This window comes from Lepidochelys kempii, chromosome 5 (assembly GCF_965140265.1).
Source record: "Lepidochelys kempii isolate rLepKem1 chromosome 5, rLepKem1.hap2, whole genome shotgun sequence".
In the NCBI taxonomy this organism is placed as follows: Eukaryota; Metazoa; Chordata; order Testudines; family Cheloniidae; genus Lepidochelys; species Lepidochelys kempii.
Genome location: NC_133260.1, coordinates 9,055,265 through 9,062,640, shown reverse-complemented (window position 1 = coordinate 9,062,640; position 7,376 = coordinate 9,055,265). Strand labels below are relative to the sequence as shown.

Genomic DNA, 7,376 nt, shown 5'->3' with positions numbered 1-7,376 from the left:
GCTTAAAACGTACTTTCCAGTTCTAAATCCAGTGGAGAAAAAAAATATGCTACTTCCATTTTAATGTCATTCCCTTTATTTTCTATTTCCAGGCTGAAGTAATTTTCCTCTTTGACCATGTGCTCCCAGGCAGCCTGTACAATTTCCCAAGGGTGAAAGCCTTCTCTTAGCGAACTGCAGTGAATATTACCACTGGCTCTTGAAAAATGCCAATAAGAGAACAAATAATATTTGTTCATAATAATGTTCACTGCAAACCATGACTGATTAGTGGTATATGGACATCAACAGCGACAGTAATCAAGGTTATTTTAGCATTGATTTTGTACAGAGGTGAAGCCTCTTTGATGTATTACTTCATCAACACCTGCAGAGCCAAACTTTACACATGGAATTAATCCCAATTAATTAGGCTAGTTGTGGATAGTGCTGGGCTCTTTTATGTTGCAAAATAAATATTAATTCAGTGACATTTTTTCACCTTGTGCAGCTTATGTGGTTAGGAAGGGGAGGTAAAAAAAATCTATTGACCAATGTACTGAAATAATCTAGAAAATTTAGATAACTGAGAGGGCCTGAGAGGCTACTGTGGTTGCTTGAGATTGACTAAACCCATTAAGTCCTACAGCAGAAATTCAAAAAGTTGGGGCCCAATTCTGTCATCTTTATTGTGAGGCTACTTATGGAGCAAATACTGCACAACAGGAGTAAAACAGACCAGAATTAGATCCTTTGTCTTCCCCAGCAGCCTACTTAGCACTTTAGCTTGTGATTTTAGGCCCAGCCCTGAACAAGGGTGGGGCGTATATTAAACAACCTCAGAAGTTTGATCTGAGGGTTGCCGAGATTTGAGCCTGGTCTACATTACGAAATTGGGTTGACGTAAGCCGCCTTGTGCGTGTTATTACACTTAAATTTATCTCCAGCTGACATAAGCTCTCCATTACACCAACACAGTAACACAATTTCTCTCTGAGACACTGAGCCATGGTCAATGTATTGAGTTCAACTTAATGCAAATATAGACACCGCATTACCTACAGCGACCTAACAATACTCCAGCAGTTGTCCCATAATGCCTGGTAATGATGGCTTTGGTCAAAATTGTGACCAAAATTGTGAACTTCACTGCCCAGGAGTCATGGATGCCACCCACCCCTTTAAAACCTGATTGTCCAGTGTGGTGAGTGCACCTAGCAGCTCTCCATTGCGGTGTGCAACTGCCCTGCTGACCACACTGCCTATACACTCCAGACCTGCTCCGGCTTGGAGTAGACAGGAGATATTGGATCTCCTGGGCATGTGGGGAGAAGAGGTTATGCAAGTACAGAGGTAGACCAGCTGTAGAAATGTGGACATCTATGTGCATATTGCACGGGGGATGCCAGAGCAGCGATACGACCAGAGACAGTGATAGGCATAAGCAGACTAAGCAATTGCTTAGGTCCCTGAGCAGCTCAGGGCCCTCTATTTGCTTTTTTATGATAAGAACATGCCTGCTTTAGTATTGGGTGCTTGTGTGTGGGAGGGAATAGTCCTGCTTACGGCCCACAATGGGCTAGCACCAGCTCTGGATAAGACAGGGAACAGCAGCAGTACTGTGTAAAAGGAAGGAATTGCTGCAGGCATACCAGAAGCCCAGGGAGGCCAACAGCTGATCTGGTGCTGCGCCGCAGACCGGCCGCTTTTACAACTAGCTACATGCCATAAATGGTGGAGACACCACCACCTCTGTGGATACCTCTCAGGAACCCAAGTCACAGGTTTCTGGTGTGAACAATGAGGAGGGGGGAAGTGGATATGTTCAGGAAGGATAGGTCCATGAATGGCTATTAGTCAGGATGGGCATGGATGCAAAACCATGTTTTTAAGTGCCTCTGTTTGCCAGAAGGTGACAGTAGATGACAGGAGATGGATCAGTTGATGATTACCTGTTCATTCCCTCTGAAGCACCTGGCATTGGGTACCGATGGAAGTCAGGATAGTGGGCTAGATGGACCACTGATGTGCCCAAGTATGGTCTTAAGTTGGAGGAGGATGGGGGACATGTGACCAGGAGGTCCAGGTATACCATGAGTCAGGACCTCTGTAAGTCTCAACCTCCGTCAAGTCAAGTCAATCCCTGTAGTAGAGAATGGGGAAGCCCACCGAAGGGAAATGAAACTTGGGTAAGTATATGAATTTCTTTCCAATTACAATGATGGGGCCCCTAACTTATGAGAACACAGATATAGACTTTCCATTGATTTACCCATGGTAGAAGAGCTAGAAAAGCAATCAAAACTTATAGCATTGTTATCTACTTTTCATTCCCATGTAATGTTAGGAAGAGGGGACCATACAGAGGAGTTGGTTTATGTCCACAGGGAAGTCCCATTAATCCTCCTGAAAGATCTCAATTATCCTTTCATGGAGGAACTCTTCAACCCTCTCTAGAAAGGTCTGAGGGATGGAAGTGTTATTTCTTTCTCCACAGAAGGATACTTGTAGCTGTCCTATGACACAGGAAGAAATAATGCTGTGAACGGTGTTTTATAGGACAAAGGTTTAAATGGCAGAGCTAAACTACAGACTATCTGCACTCTCCACACACACCCTTCTAAGAACACCCACCGAAATCCCTGTGAAATTTGAACTCACAAAGAAAACTCACTAACACTGGAGCTAGGATGCCTTCTCTCCCTTTGAATGTCTAGCTATAGCAAGGCCAGGTGCTGCACCACCACACACAGACCCGGGCCAGGTGCAGTGAGCCCTTCATGTTGGGGAGTTTCTCCTTTTGGTCCTCGCTCCCTGCGGAAGTGCAAGCTCTCTACCACAAGCCTCTGGCATTGCCTTATGCATCAGATGGTGGCAGCAATTCCTTCCAGCCAGGCTGTCTCACAAATCGCATGCCACTGGGGATGCTGTTCCCCGTCAAGAGAAGCCATGGAGGAAGGCTTAATAGTCGAGCTGCGAGAGACCAAAGGAGGCTCCATAGTCGGCCTCTGGAGGCTAACCTGTGGCCGTTGGGTCTGTGGGGTCCCAGGACCCCATCCTTCCAACCACTGGGTCATAGGCAGTCCGCCAAGCCCAGAACGCTGCTGTGAGCAGCAGAAGCAGGAGCACTCCCTCACAGGACCAGCAGCACTCGACATCTTTGCTTTGGATTTGGAGATTTTTCCCAAATTCTGACCAAGGGGGTCTAATTTCACCTCGCCTGGACTCCAAGCCACTGGCCGGGCACTCCAGAGCTAGCCAAGCACATGCAGAGAGACAGCTTCCTAATCAAGCATAGCATTGGTCCTGCTTTGAGCAGGGGGTTGGACTAGATGACCTCCTGAGGTCCCTTCCAACCCTGATATTCTATGATTCTATGATTAACTCCGTTGAGACACAGAGTGCTGAGTAGTTATCCAAAGCCAGAGCACCGTAGTACACCCAAGACATTTGTGGGTGTAGTGGTTGGGCTGCTCTTGACTGCTAACCAGAATGGTTGAGCGGTTAAGGTGTTGGGCTCAAGCCCCAATGGGCATGAGTCTGAATCTCACTTCTGCTTGGCCCCTGCTTCTGCTGCTACCCTTTGAACAACTGGTATAATAATTCAGGTTGCTGCTTTTCTTTAACAAAGCCCTCTAGCACCCAGCCGTGCTGTGCCCCTCCCAAAAATAATAAATACCTAAGGAAAGCACCTCACAGCTGAGGGACAACAGACACAAGCTACCATCCATACCCCAGTGAGCTTTGAACTCACAACCCCTGGTTTACAAGGCTAGTGTTCTAATCCCTGAACTATAAAGCCAGGCAACAAGCTTGTGTCCCTCTGCTCTCATGCCTACCCAAGTGATGCTGCACCTGCCCTAGTCACGTGCTCAAGACAGTGGGCTCGTTGACAACTTCCCAAGAAGTCATTCTTCTGCTGGGGAGGGTTTCTGGCACTCACCAGAATGGCCGAGAGGTTAAGGCGTTGGACTTAAGTTCCAATGGATGTGTGTCTGCGTGGGTTTAATCCCCACTTCTGGTAAGATATCACCCCCCTACCTGGGAGCTCTAGGCAGATGGCTTTTATTCCTTTGCCATGGCACAGCCACTATAAGGGAAGTTCCCTCCAGCCACTCACCACTGTATGAGGCAAATAAGTCTGCAAACCTGGTTCTGCGAGGTTTCAACTCACAACCCCTGGTTTACCAAACCAAAAACTCAACATCAAGCAAGCCACCATCACTCCTGGAAGAGCACATCTGGCCCTAGAAATTGCTGATTTTACTCCTCGGGGAATTCTGAGCCACTGTGCATGCACAGAATTGATGTCCCCTGCAGATTTCTTTGATTCCCTGCAGAAAAAGGTCTTTCTGACGGAGATGCAAAGGAAAGCCAGAAGAGCGGTCACACGACCCTCCCCAGAAGTATGTTTTGGGTGGCCAGGGCAGCTGGCAGAGAGATAAATCATTGTGGGGCAGGAGGTGGGACTGGGGAAGACCCAACTGGGGGCTGCTGCCCTGAGTCGGGCTCAGCTGCTAGTCCTGGCTGGGCTGGGGAGGCCAGGACTTCTTCTTCTCCTGCATGGTATCCGGGGCCTGGTCAGACCCACCCTCAAATTTCTCCCCCAGCTGTGGGAAGCTCTGCAAAATCACCTCCCCCGCAACCCCGTTCCGCCCCGCCATGCTTCCTGCACCCATCGCTCCTCAGCTGCAGGGGGAGTGATCCCTGTTGGGGGTTGGCTGGTCCCGCATCCAGCCAACCCCCATACATCCAGACCCCCTCATTCCCAGAATCTCCCATTGATCCTCAATCCCACACACTCAGAAGCCCCCTGATGAGCCCCACTCCCCTTGCACATGGACCAACCCGATGAGCCATCTGCACCCGGATCCTGATCCAATTAAACCCCAACCAGCTACACCTGGATCCCCAGCCCACTGAGCCCCACTCCCCCAGCATCTGGACCCCTCACTGAGCCCCTCACACCAAGACCCCCCAGCCTAGCTCTATCCCCCGTCACATCCAGAGCCCGCCTGCTGAGCCCCAAGCACATTCACCTGGTTCCCCCTTCAAAGTCCCGTTACTGTTGCACCCAGAACCCCCAGGCAAGCCCCTGGACATCCAGCTCCCACCCCGCACACAGATCCCCCCTGAGCCGCCCACACCCAGATTGCACCACACAGAACCCTCTCAACCCACACCTAGATCCCTCCACACTTGGATCCTGCCTTGCTGAGCCTGTGTCCCCACAGCTGGTGCACCTGGCATGGAGGGGCAGGGTCCTGGGGTGTTTCTGGGTCAGGCCCAGTCCTTGCACTGCCAGGGCTAAATACAGCCTCATCCCTGAGTCCATGTCTGGGGGTGGGGGGAGCCTCACAGTGATTTCCCACATCTGTGCAACCGGTGGCCTGTGCTCCCTGATTGCATGCTGAAGCCTCCAAATTTATTTGACAAATAAAATTTGCAGAATTATGCAGAAATTTGAAATATAGTGTGCAAAATTTTTAATTTTGTGGCACAAAAGACAATCAGAAGTATGATTTTGCTAGGCCCCCTGCCTCGGGGCCCCCACTTTCCAAGACCACTGCCATAGAACAAGGCCGGGTGCTGCACTGTCATGCACCAGGCCGGGTGCGGAGATCCCTTCATTTTGGGAGCGTAGCGTGGCCGGAAGGGAGCCAGCACGCACCCAGAGTGCACCTCATGTTCCTGGGGAAGCTGGCTCTAAAGCCTTTGTAGGAGACCTCGCTCTGGATCAGGGTTTTGTGCAGAACAGAGCAGCCATCTGGCTGCCCCCTATGGAAAGTGGACGCTTGCCCCAAGACTCTCTCCCTTTCCTCAACAGCTCTGCTCCAGGTGGCACTTCAGCGGGATGGCAAAGGTGCCCTCAGCGCATGGCAGAGGTGTACTCAGCACGGGGTTGAGGTTGGGAGAACCGGGTCCATTGCACCCAATGGGATGACCTGGTGGCCACAGTTCTTTCCAGCCGGACTGTCCCCCACCAACAGAAGCAATGGCGGAAGTCTTAATATTTGAGTTGTGGGAGATCAAGTGAGGCTCCACAGTGAGCCTCTGGAAGCTAATTTGTTGCCTTGGAGATAGGGGGCCTGGGACCCCATCCTCCCAACCCCTGGGTCATAGGCAGTCCCCCAAGCCCGGAATGCTGCTATGAGCAGCAGGAGCACTCCCTCACAGGACCAGTGGCACCCGATGTCTTTGCTTTGGATTTGGAGATTTTTCCCAAATTCTGACTGAGGGGGTCCAATTTCACCTCCCGTGCACTGCAAGCTGCTAGCAGCTAGCCAGCTACACGCAGAGAGACAGTTTCCTAATCAAGCATAGCATTCTGTGAACCCATTTGAGACACAGGAGTGCTGGGTAGTTATCCAAAGCCAGAGCGCCGTAGCACGCCCAAGATGTTTGTGGGTGTAGCGGTTGGGCTGCTCTTGCCTGCTCACCGAATGGCCAAGCGATTAAGGTGTTGGGCTCAAGCCACAATGGGCATGAGCCTGTGTGGGTCCGAATCTCACTTCTGCTAGGCCCCTTTTGCTGCTGCTACCTTTGAACATATATAATATGGTATAATAATTTAGGCTGCTGCTTCTCTTTAATAAAGCCCTCTGGCACCCACCCCTGCTGCACCCCTCCCAAAAACTAATAAAAACCTAAGGAAAGGGGAGCACTCCACTGCTGGGGAACAACAGGCCCTGTCAGAAACTGCTGCTCAGGCCCCAGTGAACTTTAAATTCACGACCCCTGGTTTACAAGACCAGTGAGCTAACCCCTGAGCTATGGAGCCAGGCCACAAGTTGGCTTCCCTCTGCTCCAATGCCGACCTAAGTGATGCTGTGCTTGCCCTAGTCACGTGCTCAAGGCAGTGGGCTCGTTGACGACATCCCAAGAATTCATTCTTCTGCTGGGGAGGGCTTGTAGCACCCACCAGGATGGCCAAGAGGTTAAGGTGTTGGACTTAAAATTCCAATGGACATTTGTCTGCGTGGGTTTGATCCCCACTTCTGGTAAAATGCTGCTCTCCTACCTGGGCGTTCTAGACAGCTGGCTTTTATTTCTTTGCCACGGCAAAGTCGTTATAAGGGAAGCTTCCTCCCACCATCCACCTCTGGACAAGACAAATGAGTCTGCAAACCTGCTCCTGCAAGGTTTGAACTCACGACCCTGGTTTACCAAACCAAAAGCCCAACATCAAGCAAATCACCATTACCCCTGGAAGAGCACATCTCACCGAGAAAATCGTCATGTTCCATGAAGCTCCTGTTGAAGTTCTGCAAATACCTCAGGACCATGTGTCCTGTGCTTTCAGTGCTATAACAGTAGTGCAGCGCTGTGCAGATTACTGTAGGATTTTTAAAATAGGTGTGAAAATTATGGGATAGAGATGAAAGAACAGGTTGAGG

The 7,376-nt window shown here is 50.3% G+C and overlaps 2 non-coding genes across 2 annotated transcripts; both read left to right on the top strand.

Moving 5' to 3' along the window:
• The first annotated feature begins 3,920 nt into the window (after positions 1-3,920).
• On the top strand, positions 3,921-4,003 carry TRNAL-UAA (transfer RNA leucine (anticodon UAA)). The gene has a single exon. It is a non-coding gene; the product is annotated as a tRNA-Leu (tRNA).
• A 2,896-nt stretch (positions 4,004-6,899) lies between these two features.
• Positions 6,900-6,983, top strand: TRNAL-UAA (transfer RNA leucine (anticodon UAA)). Its single transcript has one exon. It is a non-coding gene; the product is annotated as a tRNA-Leu (tRNA).
• Positions 6,984-7,376: the final 393 nt, after the last annotated feature.